Here is a 6,404-nt window from a genome sequence, read left to right as displayed (position 1 = left end):
AATCTTTAATATCAAAATATAATAGCTAAACATAATAATCTATAATAGCCAAATATAATGATCCATGTTATCTCTAACTCTAAAATATCCAAATCTTCTTGAGTCTGAGGCCAGTTCTCTATCCATTAAATCAGGCTGCTTCTTTGTATATACACATACAGTTTTTAAATTCTTTCTTGATGCAAGTAAAAATCAAACTTTGCTTTTATTATTATCTCCTGTGAAATCAGGCCAATTCACTTAACATCAGATTCCTCAAATCCTCCTTCTGCAAAGCAGGAAGAGATCTATAGGAAAGCCTGATATAAGGCATGAATAATACTATGTCATAGATTCATGTGTTCTGTTGAGAATTCTATGTAAAAAATATTTAAAATGAGCAGTCCCTATCCCCTTTACTTCTAGAAGTCTTCTATTGCCATCATTTACCTAACTCAAGCTTCTTGGGTAAGCAGGATCATCCCAGATTTTACTTAAACATCAATCAGATGCTGAGTGAAATGAGCAGGACCAGGAGATCATTATATACTTCAACAACAATATTATATGATGACCAGTTCTGATGGACCTGGCCATCCTCAGCAATGAGATCAACCAAATCATTTCCAATGGAGCAGTAATGAACTGAACCAACTATGCCCAGAGAGAGAACTTTGGGAGATAACTAAAAACCATTACATTGAATTCCCAATCCCTATATTTATGCCCACCTGCATTTTTGATTTCCTTCACAAGCTAATTGTACAATATTTCAGAGTCTGATTCTTTTTATACAGCAAAATAATGTTTTGGTCATGTATACTTATTATGTATCTAATTTATATTTTAATGTATTTAACATCTACCGGTCATCCTGCCATCTAGGGGAGGGGGTGGGGGGTAAGAGGTGAAAAATTGGAACAAGAGGTTTGGCAATTGTTAACGCTGTAAAATTATCCATGCATATAACCTGTAAATAAAAGGCTATTAAATAAAAAAAATAAATAAATAAAATAAACATCAATCAGAAATGTACTTATAAATTGCATATGGAAATCCTTGATTTCTAAGTATTTTTGTTTAGCTGTTTGAAAGGCTTTACAAATCTCAATCCATAATGAAAGAGGAAAGAATTTCCTCTTTTCAGAGCTTTCTAGATTTCTTTGTAGGGCCTTTAAAAACTTTTAGCTGATAATCACTAATATAAATACCACAAATAACATATTCTTTTTACCACAAAAAGTTAGGCTGCTGAATGGGATAGATAATTAGGACTAGGATTGGTGAAAAAGATCTGCACAAGGAAGAATATATGGAAAAGACAGGATATATTTTAGATCAACAACTTTTCCATTCTTTATTATTAATAATATCAAGAAAAATGGCTAACATTTATATAGCATTTTAAGGTTTACATAGTGCCTTTGCATGTTATTTCATTTGATTTTAATGACAATCAAATAAGGTTACTTAAAAATAAATCTGTTGTCCAAGGTAAAATTTGAACTCAGTTCTTCCTGACTCCAACTCTGCTGCTCTATCTACAATGCTACCTAGTTGCCTAGACTTGAAATGTTAGGGCATTTACAGAACATAGGGTTGAAGGGATTTTTTTTTTATGAAACGACATTTGGTCTTTGTTTCTACAACCAATTTTTTTTGTTGAGATTGTTTAGCCCTGTCCAACTCTTCATGGCCTTATTTGGGGTTTTCTTGACAAAGCTACTAGAGTAGCTTACCATTTCCATCTCCAATTCATTTTACAAATGAGCAAATTGAGGCCAATGGGGTTAAATAATTTGTTCAGAGTCACACAGCTAATGGGTGTCTGAGGTGAGACTTTAACTTGAGTCCTACTGACTCCAGGGCCAATTCCCTATCCACTCTTCCACCTTGATACTCTATTTAACTGCCCCTTTTGAGCCTTTTCTTAATGGGAATTTCATGTAAACTACAGCTTAGCCTGTGGATACTGACCTATTATCTATTATAACTGGTCTTTGCCTATATTAATAAGCACCTCCAGGGACTAGAAGATAAAGGCTTTCAGATTTGCTCCTTTCTGCCTCTTCTGGAGAAAATACCCCCAAAATGCTTTTATTTGTCTCTCAATGAAAGGGCTCTCTCCAGGCAGCTACATCATACCACTGTCTTCTCAGGAAAAGGAATCAGTTTCTTCCGTGGGGTGCAGAGCTGCCAGGGGAAAACTAATCTCTGGATCTGCATGGAATCTAGAACTTAAGCCAATGAAGGATGTGTGAGCATCTTGGCTCAGGCAAGCACGTTAGCACATCATACAAGTCAGTGGTAAATAATACCACATTCCTCTCTCTGCAACTAACCCTGTGCCTCCACTGCTCTAGCTCCTCCATACAGACTTAGCTCAGGAAAAGGGATGCTGCTTACACAGTGACATTTACTGTAAGGTGGAATGAGGCTCTGAAAAGCCTGTTAGGCAGCCCTCTGGGCTGGCATCCACACCTTTCCCCACTAGGTTTTCTCCAACCACAAGCAACTGACCTTTACTTTATAGGTTAAAACTGTATTGTACTTGCACTCCTTGCAAAGGGATTTTTTAAAAACAACTCTGCCATAATAATAGAGAGAATGTATATAATAATAGTAATAGTAACTATTTATATAGTGCCCACTAGGTACCAGACACTGGGCTAAGAACTTTTAAAGTTGAGTGGTTTTGATTTATAGAGTGTTTTAGGATTTGCAAAGCACTTTATGTATTATTTCCTTTGATCTTTACAGCAACTTTGTGAGAAAAGGTGAAGGAGAAGGGAAAGAAACAAGCACTTATTAAGCATCAACTTTGTGCCAGGCTATGTGGTAAGTGCTTTGTAAATATCTAACTTGATTCTTACAACTCTTATGAAGCAGATGATATTATTATCTCTGTTTTATAGTTGAGGAATATCAAGCAGACAGAAGTTAAGTAGATTGTCCAGAGTCACACGGAATAAGTGTTGGAAGCCAGATTTGAACTCAGATGCTCCTGATTCCAAGCCCAAGTCACTGTACCAACATAATTGGAACAATTATTCTCAGCTTCCTATTCCACCAAAGGAAATCAAAAATATCAAAAAATAAGGGAAGAAAAAAAAGGAGATTCAGCAGTACCGGATCTTACACTATATTTTAAGGCAGTAATTATCAAAACTATCTGGTACTGGTTAAGAAATAGAAAAGTAGATCAGTGAACAGTGGACCATACAATACATAGTAGCAAATGATTATAGTAATCTTTTGTTTGACCAATGCAAAAATTTAAATTTGGGGGACAAATATTTGGTTTTTTAAAATGTTGGAAAAGCTGGAAAGCAGTTTGGTAGAAATTGAGAATAGAACAATATTGTATACCATTTACCAAGATAAGGTCAAAATGGATACATGACCTAAATATGAAAGGAGATATCCCAAGAAAATCAAAAGAACATAGGACATATAAGAGTTATGGACAGATGAATAATTTATGAATAAACAAGAGATGGAAAGCATTGTAAGGTATAAAATGGATTTTAATTTTTCACTCTGAATACAACTCATACTCAATTTCTCAAGTGTCTCTTTACTCTCATCATTATGGATACTCCCTCCAACAATGCAGATCCTGACCCATCCCTGCCTGCTCATATTGTCTGACTCTTGTCCACATCCTAACTTAATTTCACCATGGTAGGGGACCACCCAGTGCACCAGAAACTTTCCTTAATTTCTCCTATCTAGTGAGTGTCACTATAGTGTCCTGGCTCCTACCACAGAGCCAGCATATGTCTACCATACAGTTCCTTGATGACATCTGTTACTCCTGTTCTTTTCCCAGGTTCTTCAATACATCGCTGTTCACTGACCATGCACTTCTCCATTGTCCTCTTTGTAACATTCATGTTTAAACCTTCAGAGGTATTTTCTATTCCATTTTATTATTTGTATGGATAGAATTTTTAAGCCCTTTAATTTATATCTTTTAAGAGTTGCTAAAAACAGTTAAACAAATTCAAATCCTTTCTTCCAGGTAGGTTTCCCACTCTTAAATAAAAGAGAGAGAAAAAGAGAAGAAATTATCAAAATCCTGGATAATCCACATACTGGATAATCATCCCCTAATTAACAGAGAATTCACTTCATCCCCTGAAACATTTAGCAATCAATTTTTTTAGTTGTTTCATGTGTAACGCTTACATATCACTATAGTAAGCATAATCCTTTCTGTTGGATAGGTGCAGTATTGAATCCTTCTCAGTCTTCTTCCTGGGGGTGGCTGAAGGTGTAATTTTGTTTTTTTCCTCTGGTTACAACACTTCCTTATCTCCTTTATGGAGATTTAATCAGTCATAATTATTATAACTGTTAGCTTGCTTTTTTTAACTTGTGATTGCTGTCCATTCTTTTCAGTCATATTCAACTCTTCATGACTCCATTAAAGGGTTTTCTTGACAAAGATAATGCAGTGGTTTGCCATTTCCTTCTCCAGCTCATTTTAAAGATGAGGAAACTAAGACAAACAGAGTTAGGTGGCTGGCCCAGGGTTACATAGCTTGTAAGTGTCTGGGATCATAACTGAAGTTGGGAAACTAAGTCTTCCTGATTCCAGGCTCTGTGTTTGCTCTTAAATGACACTACTTTTAGAGGCAATGGAATGTTCTTTCAGGTCCATGCTATTTCCTCGTTTGCTTTATAATTATATTAGAAAAAAGGTTAGTAGTACAACACAATTGTTCAGATCCCCTGGTTAAGAAAATTCTTCCCATTCAGCCAGCAGTTTAGCTCTCTGTCCTAATTTAAAATCTATTTTCATCTCTGAATCACTATTTAAGAAGTATTTAGGTAAAAGAAGTAAAAAAGAGTATAACAGAGTATTTGTTGCATATTTTCTGTGGCCAAGCACAAGAAGGGAAAGTTAGGGAAAGAGCAGACTTGATTTTGGATCTGAAGATTTGATGAGATTTGATTGATGAGATGAAGATTTGAAGAGATGAGAACAACCAGTAATATCAATCCAAGTCTTCTGTTTTGAGATCTTTTGAGGTAGGGAGAAAATGACCGTCCTTTCCATCTTCCCTTTTAGTTTCTCCCTTCTCCTGTTGTCCCCTTTTTTGTCTCAGCTAGTTAAGTATTAGGCAGGACTGATTTCCCATGGCTACAGCTCACCTTATGAATTGCTATGTCTTCCTCCAAGTATGCATGAAACACATTGTGTGTGTGCTTTTAAGGTCTCTTGAGCATGACTCAGATCTGTCTTCTGACTCAAAGATTGAGATCATTCCAAATTACTCAGAGGGCTGAGCGGGAAATGCTTGCCTCTCTGAACAAGATCCACAATGTCAGTGAGATGTCAAGCCTGTCCTGCACAGGTTTAGAAGATACATGTTAAATTGACTCTCTATAGATAGCCAAACTTGAATGACTTGATTTTCTTGGAAAATAGAGATGAAAACAGAAATCTTCTTTAATATCTTAATGAAATTTAAAGCTATCCTTTTATTAGGAACAAGATATGCCAAAAAGCAATTGTAAAAATATGTACTTTTCCTCTTCTTTCATTCTTTCATTCCTCATTCTTTCAAAAAGCTTTTATTTTTGAGAGGTTGGGAGCTGTTCATTTTTAGCATTAAGTTTGATATAACTCTTGTACCAAGAACTAAACCAGTATACCTAAAAATAGATCAAGGATGTGACCTTGTGACACAATGTTAGTCCAATAGTCATTCCAAATCAGAAGGTTGTAGGTTCAAAACTTTAATATCAAAATTTTCATTTGGAAGACTATGAGAAGAGCATAGGGTTTATAACTGAATGATCCATATTTAAATCCAGATTCGGGAAAACAAACAAACAAATCCAGTCTCTGCTATTTACTTCCTCAGTGACCTTCAGGAATTTAGGTAGCTCATCTATAAGTCCTCATTTAAAACTGCGGAGACTTGACAATAGATTATGAACCTGTTGAGGGCAAGAATTGGTTCACTGATGTGATTTTTATCCCTATTAAATACTTATCAAAGTGTTTAATAAATTCCTAATGGTTCAAAATTGAACTGAATTGGATCTGGGATCCCTAAATTCTACAAATATTTCCTTTGAAATTCCTTTTTGAAATCATAATTTCCTAAAATATGCATCTTAAAATGTGGTCACTATCTCTTTGAAACACATTTCCATTTCTAATGGAAGCTTTGGGAGCAAAGTACCAGTTCGTATAGTCTCTATTCTTAAAACACTCTCTCCCAGGAGGTCACAATCTCTCCTGAAAGAGCTCACCTTTATCTTCACTCAATATCTCAATTTTGTTTACCCAAATAATTCTCTCAGGCACCTGACTGATGCTCTTCTCTTCCTCCCTTAAATCCCTACTCCTTCCACCAACACCCCTTGAGCAGCAGGATGAATTCAAGAAATTCTTTGAATCTCATTGA

The sequence above is a fragment of the Sarcophilus harrisii genome, chromosome 4 (genome assembly GCF_902635505.1).
Source record: "Sarcophilus harrisii chromosome 4, mSarHar1.11, whole genome shotgun sequence".
NCBI lineage: Eukaryota > Metazoa > Chordata > Mammalia > Dasyuromorphia > Dasyuridae > Sarcophilus > Sarcophilus harrisii.
The sequence above is the reverse complement of the archived record's forward strand: the minus strand, read 5'-3'. Positions refer to the sequence as shown.